We start from the raw sequence: 18,449 nt of genomic DNA on the forward strand, positions 1-18,449 counted from the left end.
CATTCCTTCCCACATTTACTCAAGGCATGCCTCGTGTCATTGCGCTGCAGCGCTGTTCTGAAACAATACAGAAGTTTTTGTGAACTCTTGGTACTCCTGGCGGAGTGTGGACTGTTGGACACAAACCAGAGGAAGGCAACAAGAGCATAGGACTAGAGAAAAAATGGTGATGAGCAAAGATTGAACAAGCTGGGGAGAAAAAGGCTGAGTGAAACCTACTGAGATCTCCAGACACACACACTGGTTTGTAAAGGGAAAGAAGAATCTGTTCTCATTTTTTTCCTGAACAAAAAAATGGGACGATGCCCCTGGCCTGTGTTACAGCAAGAAGGATTCTGGTCATGTGATTAGAAAAACCTCCTAATGTTAAAAAAAGAGGAGAACTGGAACGGATAGATGGGAGAAGCAGCAACTTTTTCATTAGAAGTGTAAGAACATTATCCCATGCCAACAGCATAGAAATGATACCATAGGTGACACAATAGAGTACTTTCTAAACCTACTTTTCTGCTGTTACTCTATGCTTGAGATATTGTTTCTTCTTATTTATACTGGCAGTACAACTTGAAGATAGTTTTCTTCATTCCAAAATGACCAGTCTCAATTCTGCTGCTACACCATTACGTGGAAGCAAATTTGGCTGGGAAAAGTAGAAATAAAATGAAAGATAGATAATCCCCTTCCTATCTAGGCAAATATTCATTATCTGATGTCTATGTTCCTTAAATTTAAATGCACAGTAGTATTATTTGAGACAGATGTTCCTATAGATAGTATGAGACATTGCAGGGTGCATCCTGACTTAACAAACCAAGTCCTTCTATGACTCTTGAAAGTTTGCTCTTATCACATCTCAATTCAGTAAATCAAAGTGTCTTCCATCCATCCCTACTTTCTCCCACTCCAGTGTGAATGCTGAACAAATCTGATACAACTTTCTGATCATGAAAAAATCACTAGTCTTTGAAGTCCAGACAGGGGATATGGAGTGTGTCACCATCTTCCTATGGTGGGACAAAGCCATCCATGTCCTGTGCCTGTCAGCCTCAGGTGTGCTCTGCTCTGCATCAGTTAGGATGGAGTGACTGCTGATTTCGCAATAATAAAGGAAATAAAACAATGAATAAGCAAGAGGAGGAGGCCTTTCCTTCAAAGGATTTTAAGTAGTCTTCAATTCAAATCCATACATTATTTGGTACATTATTTGTAGGAAATGTGTTATCATTTACTTCCTGGGAGACACCTGCTAGCTAATTTTGCCTGCAACATCATTCCTCCAGAAGCAGAAGGCAGAGTGTCAGGCTTTTTACAAGCCTACTTTTCCACAGTTGTTCTCTCTCTCTGAAGAACTGCGGAGAAGTGTCAGGGAAGAAAGAATATCCCTATAGCTGCTCTTTGTTTTGCCCTTGTTAGGGTTTCTGTATTCTATCTCATCAATGATGTTTACCTTCTGATCTTGGATCAGTGATCTCCATACTACTATAAATGTGCTCTAAAGCTTATGTGTATATACTACTAGGCTTCATTCTGCCATCCCAATCTGAATAATTAAATCATTTTTTTAATATAAACTTCCAGGATCTCTTGGGAGGAAAATGCTGTGCTACCATACAGATTTGTTCTGTTTGCAGGCTACTTGTTATGTAGAGTTCTGTATAGAAAAAAATATTCATTCTCTTTAGATTTACTGTACCAATCATACTAAGCGTAACTGTTACAACCAAATACAGAGAAGTTTCATGGATAACTAACCTGCACCATTAGGTCTTATTCTTTTTGCATTCATACTGCTCAGAAAGACAACAAATCATTAATAAGAAAAAGGAAGGAATTCCAGATAGAGAGTGAACAAATAGGAAACTACAGCCCTCTAAATTCTTTAGTGTAAATTCCCCTTACTGAAATATCTCAACTATTCAGGGAACAACAACAACAACAACAAAAACTCACAGATAACAAAACCCTCTGAATAATTTAAAAATCAATAAGTTTAGAGTATAAAGCAGCTATCAAGGCTAGCTACTTGGAGGCTGTCAGCTCTGAGAGTAGTTCCCACACATCTTCACAGCGGCACCCTGATCTCCATAAGTTGTTTGTGGGAGCTGCACGCAGGCAATCTGTCAACTCTTGCCCCACTTCTGATGTGCAGAGCTATTAGCTCTCACACAGAAAGCTGAAACCAGCATGACATCTCAGGCCTATGGTGCTCTGTCAGAAAGCAGAAATGCCCCCACAAATCTTTTCTTTTGCCAGCACTTTATTCTACAAGACTTAATGAATTCTTAGCAGGCAGGTTGATCTATATAGTCCAACAAAGGAATATCAGGCAATTTGTCTGTTCAGGATGGCAGTGCTCAGTCACTGCTGCAAGTGGATGCAGGGCAGGACAGTGCTTAGATCAGAAGAGTCTCTTCATCATAATCTCCGTCTGGCTTTGATATTTGCTTTGGGAGATTTGCCCTTAGTTCTTTCTTCCATCTCTCTGCAAATAGGAATGAAAAGTTATTTGTGAACAGAAATAGTGCTCACAAGTACTGATGTCTTGACATACTTTCAGGAAAGCTGAGGATGAGCGAAGGACTACAAAGTCACCAACCTCTATCTCACTCAAAGTTTGCTGCATGGCTGCAGCCAGGTTCATTAAAGACAAACACAGCAGCCTGCAGCTTCACTGCAGTTCACAACAGTGTATTTCCAGCACATTTACCATCACTACATATGCACATTGTGTGATGAGGGCAGTATGGTGAAGGGATGTGCATTAGAATATGGTGTGGTTGCTCATAGAGGTAACAATAAAGAATTCTTATTCATTTTTTCTTTCTGACATGAAGAACCTAATCTGAAAGCTAACTTTGACAAACTCTTCATCCTATCTTTTACCACTGGTAGATCAGGATGCCCTTTCACTCCCTTTTGTTCCTCTTCTCCAGATACAAAAAGGCAAGAGGTGAGCAGAGATAGGCAAAGGCACTGATTATGCCCTAATGGTGTGCATACCTCACTCTGCATACTCTCAGTAAGACCTGCACTCATCACACATAAACCAGAACAGATGTATGAACCTGCCTGGTCTGTTGTCATATGCTGTTTTTAAAGCATGCTGCCATTTTCCCCTTAAAATTTAAACCACTGGTCTTTTGCATAATTTGGAACATAGGTGTTTTCCTTTGTACTTTATGGAGTGAGAGAAAGCTATCAGAATTTAATAGTAGACTTTTCAGTTGCCACTAAGTTTGCATTTACTGTTCAAACTCTTGCATATCCTGTCTTGTATATTGTACATAACAATAAAATTCAAGGTGCTTTACTGGATATAGTTAGAAAAACGGTTAGTGGTTATAGGCACCACTGTATCATTTTGATTTGAATGTCCTGTATGTTCATCCTCACACTTCTCATTGAAATTAATGTATCTTTTATTGAATATTAATTAAATTCTGAAACAAGTGACTTCCTACCTGTGATTCCACAGTTGTACTAACTGACTTAATTATTTTGACGATCAGAAAGGTGTTAGGAGAGCGCATTCAGGCAAATCACCTTTCTTAGGAGCTGTAGAGGTCTTGCTGGACAAACGAAGGAATAACTCTGACTATATTAATCCAAGAAGAGTTGCAAGAGCAAAGACCAATCAATTTAATATAATACTAAGTTTATATGGTGCCTATATTTGCCCCAATTCCTGTAGGAAGAGTATGTTTTAAATGAAACACTGTAAGACTAATAGTAATCTCTGCTATTTTTGTGCTGTGGTAGAGAAGCCAAGACAGCACAGATGGTTTAGTTTGAATTCCTCCCTCATACCTCCTCATCTAGTTTTGTACCCTACTGAAATGAAAGAAAAGCCTGTATGCTGTAGTAACAGAAATGCTAATTCACAACTTGAACCAGTGATTGAGCACCTGATGGGAAGACAGGGCCAACCCAGGGGAGTTCGGGTGTATGCAATGCACCTGAGTAAGTGGAAAAGGTGGAGCCAGGATCCACCCCTTTCCAGACCTCATTTAAGTGTTGGCAGGGGAAGTAAGAATTTCTTGCTGGAGCTCCCTGCCTACCTGAGGCTTTCTAAGGTTAAGCAGGTTTTTTTTTTTCCCTTTATTTCTGTGACGTTGGCTACTGCACTGGGACTTATCCTGACTTGGTGCAACCTGGGACTCTGTTACCCTGCTATCACTGCTGTGCTTTCCATCACGCTATAGTGTTGCAGCTGTCCAGCTATAGTTAGACATTGTTATATTCTATAGAGCTTGTCCAGGCAGAGTATGTTTTCAAGATAAAGCTCATTTTCAAGTATGTTATGTACTTTTTTTTTTTAGGATAGTGAGAAAGGGGAGGGGTATGACTCCAAAAACTGTGTGATAGTATGAAGAATGTTTTCTGTTAATAGATATAAATAATGGAGCAGAAGATGGGCAAAATTTGTGTATGTAGTATTCATTTAGAAAATAATTTCAGGATGCATTCTGCTCAGTGATCTCAGTTTAAATAAGATCAGAAACCGAAGGATTTAGCTTCGAGGTGTGGTTAACAAGCATTCCTCAAGGTATCTTGCCAGGCTGCGTTGCCTACCAATTAACTATTATCAACTGAGAAAAGGAAATAAGTTCTATTCTGAATGCTGAATGAAATGAGGGGCTGAAGCAATCATTTTTTTATTGTGGTAGTTATCTGAAGAGTATCAATATAAGCCAGTAAAAATGAAGAACGTTATCTCTCTGTTTTCAGTCAGCAACTATGCAGTGTCCCTGGTTCTTAACATCCGACTCACTCCCATCTCCCTGTTGCAAACATGAACCAGTACCAATTGATTTTAAAAATGAATGTGCACTGATTGAACAATAGCTGCAGGGTGCTGAATCAAAACTACTCTCAAGCTTGTGACTTTCTTTAGTAGCTGAATCACTACAATGAGGATATTAGCTCTAACAATGCACAAATGATATAATTGCTGTGTAGTAATCTTTATCTGGGCATCCCAAACTTATCTGCATCACATCTGGATTCACATGGTGGACAAAGACTGAATTTTATCAGCATAATAGTTGACATTCTAGGGTGAACAGATATGAGATCTGTGCAGGTAGCCAAAGAGTATTAAAGCTGCTGATCAGGGTAGGAAGATCTTCGAGTCTCTGTAAAGGAGGCTGACATCTTTGGGGAAAGAAAAAAAGCATGACTTCAGACACACACAAAGCTAGTAAGGCAGAAACCTTTGTGTTCCTTATGCCAGAAAAAAGCTTTCAGAACAGTAAGAATGGACCTTAAATTATAGAGTTTTCCTCCTTCTCAGCACAGCGTGCCCATGTGCAATTTCTCCTCAGCAGCCCTTTCTCTCTTCTTTTAAAATAACATTGGAGAGTTGTTCTGTGAAATTGTTCGTTCTTTCAGAAACATGAAGGCACATGCCTTCACATTTGTTGTGATCCTCTGCTTCTCCCCACTTCAATAAGCGCAGTAGGACCAAGCCTCCAGCACTTTTATTGGGAACTGTCAAATCATCTGCATACAGCATGAAATAAATTGGGCAATAATATCTTTATAGCTTCATTTTCTTTTCATTTTCTGAAGGAACTGGAAAGAATAATTACTGTGTCTCTTTCAATGGAAAAAAATCAGTTTTGAATTCATTCAAGTTATTTCTTGTTGTGATAGGACAGAATGTAGCCCAAAATGTACATGCTTCTTCCTTTACATTGAGTCAAATATACTAGGTCTTAACACCTCTAATAAACAAGAATTATAACATGTGAATTCTGTTAATTCACATATTCCATACAAGTACAAAGAAAAGATACCTTCCACCCTTTTCTATGCTTGTGTGTGGCTCTTTAGCTCCACTCACTGGCAGTGATTTAATTTTTTATCAAGGAATATGAAATAATTTTGTGATTCAAGTAAGATGCCACTGACTCAACAAGTCAGAGACTATTTAACGTTTCTGGATGTTATAGCTGGCTGTCACATACAGGAGATGGAAAACGCTAATTGATGTTAATTTTTTTGTTTGGTGTTTAGTATTTTAATTGCTATATTGACTAAAAAATATCTTGAGTTCCAGAATTCAGATCTATAATTTCCACAGTTCTTGTGTGCTATGAATCAAAATAATTGATTCTCCATTTAAGAATAGGAGCTTCCTGATGAAAAAACACCCTTTAAGTATTTTCTTGATCTGCCTTTCCATCTCTGTTCTTCGGAGATCTGTAGCGAGCCAATAAGTGAACAGTCCATATGGAAAATTTGTCTGTTCTGTACCTTCTTTTCTGGCTTGTTTTTAAACTTATTTTTATGAAGCTGTGATATTTCTAGCGTGCTTTCCCCAAGCAAGTGGCAGTGTTTATGCTGAGGGGCGTGGAGCAAAAGGAGAAAGAAGAAATGTTTTAACTTCCTTCTAGGCTTTACAGAAGGCACTCAGACTTAGTGGTAGGCCTCTGGTGCACACAGCTATTCAGGAATTCAGACAGAAATTGACTGGGTCAGTGCACAGCCACGTGTCCTGAGAAACACATTTTCTTTCAAACCAGCATGCTGACTTTTGAAAGCTCTAGGCAGCCACACAGTTATTTCTGCAGAAAAGATGAAGTATATTCAAAGCCGAAGCCTGCCCTGCTAACTTTCTTCTATCAGAGAACCTTCTGAAAAGGCATAATCTGAGAGTGACTCAGACACACTCAGTTCAACAGCTTCAATACATGTATGTTACAAAAGCATCATCTGTCTTCCCCCAGCACTTGCCAGTGTTGTTAGGTACCACAGAGGGAACCTGGGTTCATCAAACCAAGCCCTCAACTAGGGGAATTAAAGTAACATTTAAAAAATGTTTCCTAAAAAGAAAATCAAAAGGTGAATTTACAACAGAGCTTGTGATTTCATCTTTTGTATCCTTGTCTACCCCATAGCACCATACTACTCTTTCCCTCTTGTTGGCTAAAGGTCTTTTCTTATGCTAAGTTTAAATATGTTTGAAGGCTTGAGTTGGGTGACCTGAGCATGTCTTCCTATATCTGTTTATCAGACATCACTTCTGCTGTAGTTCAGTTAAAAAAAAAAAAAAAAAAGTTTTAGTTCTTCTATTTTATTAAAGTTTAAAATTGTAGAAAATTGACACTTGTTACCCACAGAACTTTCTTGGAACTAGAAAGAGGTAGAACACCAATGCAAGTCTACCACTAGGGTTTTTCCTTTGTAGCATGTCACTGTAGTTGCTGCCCTTCATGCAGGGAGATGACTGGTTTTATATCCCGATTGTTGTACCTTTCATTATAACTGGTTCCATGCTTTTTTTATCATCTGCTGAAACACACACAGACAATTCTGTGGAATAGTGGAATTCCACTATTTTGAGTACTGACCAAGTGTAGGAAAAACAACTAACGATGGTATCACTTCAAATATTTCTGCCTGAAGAAGTTCTGCGTACCCCATCCTTGGATGCACTCAAGGCCATGTTAGATGGGCCTTGGCCAGCCTGATCTGATGGGTGGCAGTCCTTCTCACAGTAGGGAGTTTGGACTGAGTGGGCTTTAAGGTCTCTTCCAGCCCAAGCCATTCTGTGATGCAGTGATTTTTAAGTAAACATTTCTCTCATAAACAAATCTTAGTTTTCAAACTGGACTTCTGGTTTTGATATGATTGTATCATGTAGTGGTACTGTTCAGTTTAAGTGGACAATTAATGGTATCAAATTGCAAATACATAATTTTCACTCTTTTTTTTTACACAAATTATTTTAAATGTGGTGAGCTGATTATTAAGAAGGGAAAGAATATTAATGTTTTTTTTTTTTAATTCTTGTTTTTATTATCTCATTAATTCCAGGCTATGTAAGCCTTGGATTTTATAGACACAAACGCACTATACAAATAAAAACCTATATATAAATATAAACTATGGAAGCCAAATATGTCAGCTGTGTGCTTGGACTACAATATGATAGAGAGGTCATCTATGAATTAAAATAATTTGAAGTAATGCCACTTTTATTTTTATAAGCAGTCTTCTGGACTTCAATATAGAAAGGTAGATATAAAGATTGTTTCGAACTCTCAGCTTATGGTCTGACAGATTCAGCAGTATTACAGGAGGATAATACAGCAGGAGCAGTATTCAGAAACATTCTTTAAAAGGAGAGTTTACATGCAGATAATATGCCTTTTAGTTTTTAGCAGAATTGTTTATTCTTAGATAAGTAGCCACATATTAATAAGCAAGCATTTCAGTCTCACATGCTATACATATATTGATGATTATTCACATCCTATTTCATTATGTTTTTGCAAAATCATTTCGTTGTTCAGTACATAACTACAGATTTACTCTAATCTGTGAAATAGCTCCTTCCTCATTATAGACAATTAGTTTATCTAGAAGTTTTGGTACGGAATCCTTTTTGCAGTACATCTCATCTACTACTAGTGTGCTTTCTGGATATCCTTGCTTCCATTTCTCTTATCTCCCTACTATCACCACCTTTCTCTCTTTTTAAGGCCCACAGGTGCCTATAGACAAGAAACAGGTTTGATTTTTCGAGTGCCAGTATCAGACACAGCCCATGTGTTGATGTCCACTCACACTACAGCCTGTCCTCCTGTATCTCTTCCCAGACCCAGTACCACTGCTAGGCTTTGCCTTTGTGTGTTCACATCCCTCACCTGCCTGGTAGGCTCTGGGGCCCAGCATTGGGCTGGTTTGCAGCCATCACCTTGCAGGGTACACCGAAGTACCCGTTTTCCTACTTCTATACTAGACTTTTTTCCTTCTTTTACAAATTTGAAACCCCAAAAGAAGGGCTATGCAAACAGCATACCAAATATTCATGAGCATATCTCTCTGATAGCTCAGGACATACTTGTCTTACATGTTCGTATTTCCAAACAAGAGCACGTACCATTAGTTAAGGAAACTGAAAACAAAAAAAAATAATCCAGCTCAGCATAGCAATTCCAGGCTGTTTTCTGGTCTATTTTCTATGTCTGAAATCAGGACATCAAGGGTTAAGCTGGGAGTGCATTTCAACCTTGTAGCTCTGAGTTGTGTTTGTAGGTCATTTTAAGATATCAGCACTGAGATACTGCTAACTTTTTTCAAGTGATGTTAAACAGTCTCTTGCTTCTCTGTCTTAAAACAATTCACCTGCAAAATATGTATCTCCTCCTGACAGATGGATAACAAGCACATGGGAAAAATGGCTTTTGTAAGTGACTGGTTGGACTTGAAAGTGGATGTTTTCTATGCATAAAAATGTATACAGGCCAGCAGTGTCAAAGGCTTAAAAGGAAGAATCATTATAGCTTCCGCTAAATGCAGTTATGCTGCTAAATTGCCTGTGATCCTAGAAAGCAAAATCTTGTGAGAATAATCAGTGGTTTCCCAGTCAGTTGTAAAAGGCAGATTCCTTTGAACACAATCTTCCTTCAGTACGGCACTCCTGTCTTCATTACTTGACACACAGTTTTGCAACTATTAAAGCACTTTTTCAGACAGCTTTGTTGCCGCTCATAGGACAACTCTGGAATCTGTGTAAAAGATTAGCAAGGAAAATGAAAGACAAACTAAAGGGAAATGCAAACCAAACAAATGTTCTAGTTAAGTAGACATTGTCAAACTGTACTGAATTAGCTGAAATTTAGATTAATTGTTTAAGCAAGTCTTAAAATCTTCTAGCTATGGTATGTTGTCAGTTATTATAGTTAGACTGAACTACTGTGAGGAAGATATGGTCTGTTTCTTAACTACAAACTGATGTTTCATTTCACACCTGTATGATGTAACTTAATTTGAAATGGGACAAGGATCCACCCTTTGGTAATCAAATCAAAATATATATTTGTTATGTAATAGAAGGTTTTACCATCTGCCTGTTGTCCAATGGATGCTTTGCAGCAAGAACTGATGCAGGTTGACCCATTATATCAGGAGAAACATATTCACTGTGATGAAGCTGTTTTCCCATTCCATCAGCCATGGAGAAATACTAAAATTGTTATGAGGATGGAAATGAATTCCTCTTTCATCCTATAGGCTATTAAGGTGAACACTAAGCCAATACCATGTACCAGCAAGTTTAACTTTTGTTCTCAGGCTGAGTCAGTTCTGTGGCACCCAGCCATAATTTCTATTTTATTTCATAATCAATTTCTGCTGCCTTCTGTACATGAAAGCAGCCTCTGCTCAGCCATCACCAACCTCAGCACAGCTGCCAGCTATCCGATAATGCACGCTTTACCTGTTGTGAACTCCTGGATTGCACCATATTTCAACTTGGCAGGTGTCTCCTATACTTTCACCCATTTCTTCTATCCTCAAGTGAGACTTGGGGTACATTTATCTACCACCAACCATGATTATGTGGTTCTGAAAACTCCTGACAGCCTAATTAGTATAATTAAATCTGTGCGTATCCATTCATCTTCCAGCTGGGTGTCATGTCTAGCCACTGTATATGCAAAGTTGGTATCAGATCATCTGTGACAAAACCTGTTACCTTGATTTACAACTCAGAGTACTAAGAATATAGCTCCATATTGTACTAGCACTAGTGGCAAAATGATCCAGGTGTTTAAAACAAACTTTTTCTGTCTAATTTCATTTTTTTTAGTTGGATCATTTTAGCAATGAGATTATGGCATACCCCAGAATAACAGTTTCACCATTCTTAATGGGAGGAGAAAGCACAGCACATTGATGCCAAGGGGGAAAAGTGAATGGATAAGGCTAGAAAAGACTGAAACACAGCTATATGATAGGAAACATCCTCCCTTTTGAACCAGATTTACAGATCATGGTTAGTGACTTTCCATCTTGTTCTCAGAGTTGTTCAAAGCTGGTCAAAACCGAATGCTATCACAAGTTTATTTGACAGGGTAGAAAGTAGATACATGCCACTGACAGAAGTATGATGGATGAACCTGGGAAAAGAAAATGAAGTTGAATATATTCCTTGGCTCTTAGAAGAGAAAGATTTCTAGTTCTTGGTTACCTACAAGATTCACAGACAGCAAATATCCTTAACTGTTTAAACAGTTGTCTATTTTTTGCATGTGGGCAAGTTGTACATTAATAAGCAACCTAAATGTTAGATTCAAGGAATTTTACGATACCCAAGGACTGAACCGCATAGGAAAGAATTGTACTTAGTCAAACAAGAGGCTGTTTCAGTTTTTTAGCCTGTATTTATGAGATTTTCTAAGTCACATAGTTTTAAACAAAGCCTGAATCTATTATTTCAAAATTCTAGCACATCATATAAATGTAAATTACATTGCAATCAGAGGAATTCATCATAAACAGTCTCCTTATGGAAAGCATTAAGGAAACACTGCAGATAAAGGAAGAAAATCTCATTACTCTATTGTGAAAGTACATGATTATAATAGTTCTTGACATCAGCCAGTGATGTATCTTATGGAAAACCACAGGGGAAGTAAACGCAGAATCTTTTATCAGAAACAAATTGTTTCTTAAAACTCTTGTGAGAAGGGCTCTTTGAACACATCTCCTGAAGATGTAGTTTGAGAAGCTGGTATTAAGGTGTCTGCAGTGTTGTAGGGTGTGAACAGGACAGGAATGTTTGCAGTTCATGATCTGTTATTGTTAATTGGTATCAATCACCGTCTGTAAACCTCAGCTTCCAGTCCCTATAGCAGTCATGCTGCAAATTTTTCCTCCCTTGTTAGTGCAAACAGCAGGAGGCCAAATTATACAGAATAGAAAACAGTTTGTGTACACGGTCCCAAAACAGTGGGAAAGATTTTTTTTGCCCTGACCTTCCTTTATGTTTGTGGGACAGTCAGGGAGCACCATGCCCTGAGAGGTCAGAATAGGCACAGGAATGTTACAGTCTGGACTGTTTATAACATGTTTATATCTTCAAATCTTAAATGTATAAGATCTTGTCTTTATTAAGGTTTTCCTCGTGTGACAGTCTGTGTCCCAAAACCTAGCAGATAAGACCCTTTTTTAGTCTTCCTGTTCCTCACCTTGTAGCAGTCTAATAGCAAGTGCTCTGGATGTTGCAGGCTGTCTGTATGTTGAAGACTAAAGATAGATCACCACCCACACTATTTTCCTTGAATACTTCCAGACCAAAAAAATATTCATCAAATTAACAACTGTTGTGGAATATGTAATGGTCTGTAAGACTGTTTAAAGTTGAAACATTTGAACAGCTATGAAATGGATAACTCATGGAATTTATAACAGAAGAGAATTCTTGTTCTTGTTTGTTAGATAAAATTTCCCACCATAAGTGACCCTCCTGTATCTTTTTTTATTTTGAAGAGTTAAGAAAAAAAAAAAACTGTGTTAACATATTTATGAACATCAAGTATAAGCAAAATTGGCTATTATATTGAATATCAGGAATGAAAATATTTCTCAGGCTTCTGGAGAAAGCGATTGTCTCCTAAATGGATATTACTGGGATGTGTTTGAAGACAGCGTTTGCAATTCACATCTGATTTACTTTCCAATTTAACAATGCTCACAGAAGTACTAATAATGAAATATACGTAAAATCATCCGGTACAAATACGCACGGTGATCTATCTCCATGTCTTCTTATATCTGGGGTGTTTCTGAAGTTCTATGCCTCCATAAGCTTTTCTCATACAGTTGTATTAATTTCAACAACAGTGAACTTAACTTGTAGATGTTATTCATTATTTGAAACAGACAAAATTCAGGAAAAAAATACACTTCAGAAGAAATGTCTTGCTGATAAGCAGTGCTGTGTATTTCTAATATAGAAAATTCTTATTTAAATTTCACACTCAGGAAGTTCTCTTTTCAAGTTTGTCGCGAACTTACTGTGCACATACCATGTAGGTCAAGAGTATGACATTCATATCATGTAAAGAACCTAGGAAGGCTGGAATGTCTGACCTGGCTGGGATTTGAGTCTGCTTCTGTACCAGATGTATTGTCCCCCAGACCATTGCAAACTAGATGATAGAAGTTTAAGTAGATCCTGGTTGTTTTCTACTTTAATCTCAAAGAACAAGTATTTATTTTTAAATACCTCAGACAAATATGCTGAACTCAGACCCTGGCAGAACAAGACAACACTGTTAAAAACTTGTTTGAACACGTTGTCTTAATAAAATATTTGAATTGTTTTTCATAGGCTTTATGAAATACTTGTATTGGATTTATGAAATGTATAGCCTTTTTATATTCATAAAAATGTTTATGGGATTGTGGGCATACATGAACACGTGCTTACACTGCATTCATGCAACTAACTTGGAAACGCTTTATGGGTTTGTGGGGAAGAAACAGCCAAGGTATGGGACTGAGTCTCATGAGTATTCTATTTGTTTCAAGGCCTAACAAAGCTGCTGAAGTGGTATTCAAAACAATAAGAAATCTAGTTGGATTCATCTGTGCTTATTTCTACTCATATTCACAAATCCTTGGGGATAATCTAGATAGTGAGGTCAAAACTTATTTCAGATAAGTATTCAGCCTGCTGTGGCCCTTCAAGTCACTTTGTTCATCCAGTCGGGTGAACGACAGCAAAAGTATTTGATTTGGTTCATCGAGTTCAGTATTGAAAGTTCACTGAAAACTGGCTTATTCATTATATTTTTTGAAGTATATTCACCTGCAATATTGGCTTGATATTTTCAAGCACAGATATAGTGTCCTTGACCTCACCTGGGAACTATTAAGAGAACCCAAGATTTGGCAAATTGTTTGGCCAGCTCTGCAAATTCATACAAATATTTCCTTGAATAATCTGTCAATGTAGAATGAGACAAATTTATTAGACAAATTAATCACTATATACTTCTTGCCCATAGCTCACTACTCAAAATGCCTTTTGATTTCAGATGGTCTATTTTTATATACTGGATATATATAAATAATCCATAGTAGGAAGAGCCAAGGTGCTATGAATCTCTGAGAAGGTTAGTCCAAGCTTCTGTGCATATGCACATAGGTTCAGCTCTGGTAAAGGACTGGTGTTTCTGCAGTCTGCTTTTTTTTTATTCATGCGGCAAAACCAGTTTAACCTGAACAGAAGAAAGATTCTCTGAAAAAAGATAGGAGCTCAATCCTGTGGCTCAGCAAGACTGTTTCATTACATTTGACCTTAAGACTCAGATACCAGTCCCCAGAACGAAGCAGTCTCTCCACGTATTCAGATACGTGTCCCACATGTGTATGTGCACAATGAAAGCTCCCTGTGTTTCAAACTGACTTCTCTGTGCATGTCCTGTGATAGAAAGCAAGTATTCCTAATCCTATTTCCACCCGTCAGATGAATCTGCCTGAGCAACAGACCACAGGAATGCTCCTCCCTGAAGTGAAATGAAACAAAATACATCAGACTACAGTCTTGTTTTTGTCTTTTTTCATTTTGCTTGTTCCATGCAGGGAGCAGGAAAGTGATTTATTTTTTTTTAGTTAAGGATTTGGAGCCCTCCAGTGCAGTAAAAGTTTCAGTTTGAGGCTGAATGTGATTGCTTCAACATTAACACAAAATCCATCTCTTCTTTCTCTTACTATATTTCTGTAAATTTAGGTAGGGTACAACTGGTTTGGGGCTAGTATCATTGCCTTCTGTGATCCTAAAGTAATGCATATGGGCATTAGGCTGATCTAGCAAATTAATTACAGGATACTCTCAAGGTCTCATTAAACTGGTGATGGACTTATACACCACTTGGCGTAATTTTTCAGCAGATAGATGAAAGTCTTATCTTCTATCTCCAGAGGCAGATAATTTAGTCTCTAAATCTGCAAAACTTGCAGCAACATTTGGAAAACTACAATGATGTCATAAGATGCACAAGCAAAATTTTCCCACTAGGCTTCAGTTACTGAGTCTTTTTTTCTATTTCTTCAGAAAAAGATCAGTAATAAATGGTGACTGATGGAAGCTTTTTACTGCAAATTGAAGTCATTCATCCTCTGTTCTGTAAAAATCGAGGTGTGACAAATCCAGAAGTACTTTGCGTGAATCTGTTCATTGGAACAGCTCTGGATTGACCCGTGTGTTTGATCCCTATAATATCTTTTGCCAGAAGATGTTTAGCCTAGTAGTTAAGCAGACTAGTATCTTGCTTTGCCTGCTTAGGCTTTGCCACTGAGGCTTACATTTTTGAAGGTAGTTTATAATTTTGGAAGAGTACTCTGTCTAAAAGGTCAAAGAACCTTGTGTTTGGCAAGCAGAAAATAAAATGCACCTGCAAATGAGGAGCAAATGTTAAGAACCTAAAAGTCCCTTAAAGCAATGCCACTGATTTCAGGGATCTTTGGGTCAATTGCTCAAGCCTTTAATTCCGTGCCTATCAATTGGTAGCAGGAGGCAGATGAAATGAATGCTCTGGACAGGCAGTGCAGTTCAGTAGAGCTGCAGGTCAGAAAATTTATGTTCTGACCCAGCATCTGCCACTGAGGCAAATCATTACATCCCTCCCTAGCTCACTGGTGAAATGGGATGATATTCACCCACCCTTTAAGGCATTGCACTTTGTGCTCCACCAGCAGTAATCATTTTGTGGCTAGGAGGTTTAATTATTTGAAATACTATGAGATGTAAGATGCTCTGAAAGTATAGTGTTATCATGATTAATAATGAAAATGCAAAGAGAATAATTTCCAGTAAATTAACACAGAATGACACATCAGTTCCAATCTTGTGGGTTTTAGGCATGCCATTTCTTCCCAAGGGTAGCAGTAGGATCTTTCTCCATTCATTTCAGTCAGCAATTAGGGTCAGATTGCCTTTTAAATTTTTAATAATTGCTTGGGACATTCTATTTTATGGTAATTCCACAACATGCATCCCTGGGCTCCTAAATTCATCACCAGGCTTCTGAACAGAGCCAGCTGATTCCTCTGTGTGTAGCTCAGATGACCCTCCTTTAGAGTTTTCTGAAGGTCAAGTGAAACATCCAGAGGAATCTTTTTCATTTTTCACACCCTTCTTTCCACCCACCATCAAGTCAAGCAAAGCTTCTCTTAATCATTATCAGGGAGACAAAAAGTTATAGTGCAGAGCAATGGACCAGAATTTCACACTCCATTTACACAATAACTCTGAGGGCTGCTAATGTGCTGTTTGCTTTTTAGCAGGCATCTCTGCAGCCATCACTGAAATGCATTTTGGCGCTGCTCCCAGGGCAACTTAACTATTTATGACAGCTTGTCTTGAAGTGCATACACGAGCTTTAGGATGTCCACGCAATCTGCAAATTGACCCATCCACATGGCATTTGAGATCAGATGGAAAGAGCTTTTATAATGTAATGAAGTTTAGGGTAGATGTCATTTTTAATTTATCTTTTTTTACTCATTCTCCAGCAGCAGCTCTGATTTTCCCGCCCATCTTCTGGCCAGGATATGTCAAATTATGAAATCCTCTCATATTAACAGATGCTAAAGACTTGACTCAGATTTGGACTGTCTTTTATTACACGTTCAGTCAGACTATAAACGGGAATCATAGACTCCCACCCTGCATAAGCCATTTCCCTGTAGATAGAGAACCCGCTGCGCCAGACCCAGCTGTTTGCTTATTGTCCAAGAAGAATGATGGATGAGTAATTTAAAAGACAGAGGGTCTTCATGACAGCTTTCATTTCCATGCTGGTCTAAGGTTGAAAGGTGGATTTTATTCATCAAACTTTATTTCAACATTTTATTCTCTCTCTTAGAAGTAAAACTGCCTAATAAAATGTCATTTTCAGACACAAGCAATAACAGAAAAGAAAACAAGCTTCAGCTGAGGTCCTGCTTCAAACCCCACAAGACTGAGGCGTTATCTCAGGGAGCTTCTCTAACGTGAGAAAGATTCCTACTGAGCTTCTGATTTATTCACAAGGCAGCCCATATTAAGCTACTTCATCTCATTAGTCCTCACTTTCTATGTCTAGATGTAATTTGTTACAGAAAGTTACAGCAGAAGAAGGAGTTTCAGTTATTTCCCGCCTTTCACCTTTGGTTTTTTTTCACCTTGTTTGGCTATAAGTATTTTGTATCTTCGTCAGTTTAAAACATATATCTTTCTGGAGCACATTGCAGCTTTCCCCTTAATTCATCTCCTTAGGTGATAATTATCTTCCTCTCTCTCTCTCTATCCCCCAGTGGGTAGGCAAGCAGCATTCTCACTTCTCTTTTTGCAAATATCTTCCATTCTGTGGGTACTTGTCACCTTTCCACTCTGACTCTAACTGGTTTGCATAATTACATTACACTAGAGCCAGTTATTCCAGGTTGCACACAGTTTGTTACTTCACTTCTAGCTAGCAAAAGTACCTAAAATTTGCTCATTTTTCTGGCTATATTATTAGATTCTAAGAAAAGATATTCTCTCACTATGCGTACTTTCTTTATAATCTTAAACAACTGTGGTTATATGTCTGTATGTGTGTGTATACATACATATTATACACATGTACCTATATACTGTACCTATAATAATGAGGACTGCTCCAAAAATAATGCCTCCTGTCTTGATGTTGGCCTGCAACATCAGAGGCGGATGTTGATGTTATGGCAGTAGAGGCTGAATCTTCCCACCTATATTCCATTTTAATTTGTTGCCATGTGACAGATGGCAGCAGAGGAGGAGCTTGACAAAATGGTCTGTCAAAAAAGCCAGGGATCTCTTGGGAAGAGTCCAGTGGAGGGCCACAAAGATGGTGAAGGGCCTGGAGCATCTCTCCTATGAAGAAAGGCTGAGTGAACTGGGTCTGTTCAGCCTTGAGAAAAGAAGACTGAGAGAAGACCTGATCAGGGTCTATAAATATCTAAGGTGTGGGGGGCAGAATGGCGAGGCCAGACTGTTTTCAGTGGTGAGTGGAGACAGGACAAGGGGAAACGGCCAGAAACTGCAGCATAGGAAGTTCTGCACAAATGTGCGCAAGAACTTCTTTACAGTGAGGTGACGGAGCACTGGAACAGGCTGCCCAGGGAGGTGGTGGAGTCTCCTTCTCTGGAGATGTTCAAGACCTGCCTGGATGCCTACCTGTGTGACCTGCTGTAGGGAACCTGCTTTGGCAGGGGGGTTGGACTCGATGATCTCTGGAGGTCCCTTCCAACCCCTACAGTTCTGTGATTCTGTGAGTCTGTGATTCTGTGGTCTCCATAAATGTTCAGCAAGTATCAGTGAATGTCAATGGGTGCCATTTTTTCTCTGTGAGGAATTCAGTGTTACATCTTTGTTTCATACACACTTCCATGTCTGAGACCTAATAGTAGATGTCAGCACAGCGAGGTCATGGGTGATGCATTTCAGCACTGGCAACAGTGAGTTGAAATACAAGCCACATATACAGATGGCCACGCAGATTTTTATGAGCACAGCATGCAGGTTCTTGTTCACTGCTGGCAAAAATGCATGGATAGCAGTGGTGACTATGTTGAAGAGTACTGTTTTGTAGCTAAGAATATTCTCCATCAAATAGTGGTATTGTGCTCTTTGTGTCTGTTGTAGT

This window comes from Centrocercus urophasianus, unplaced genomic scaffold (genome assembly GCF_019232065.1).
Source record: "Centrocercus urophasianus isolate 14NV4802_14NV808 unplaced genomic scaffold, USGS_Curo_1.0 seq_14, whole genome shotgun sequence".
NCBI lineage: Eukaryota > Metazoa > Chordata > Aves > Galliformes > Phasianidae > Centrocercus > Centrocercus urophasianus.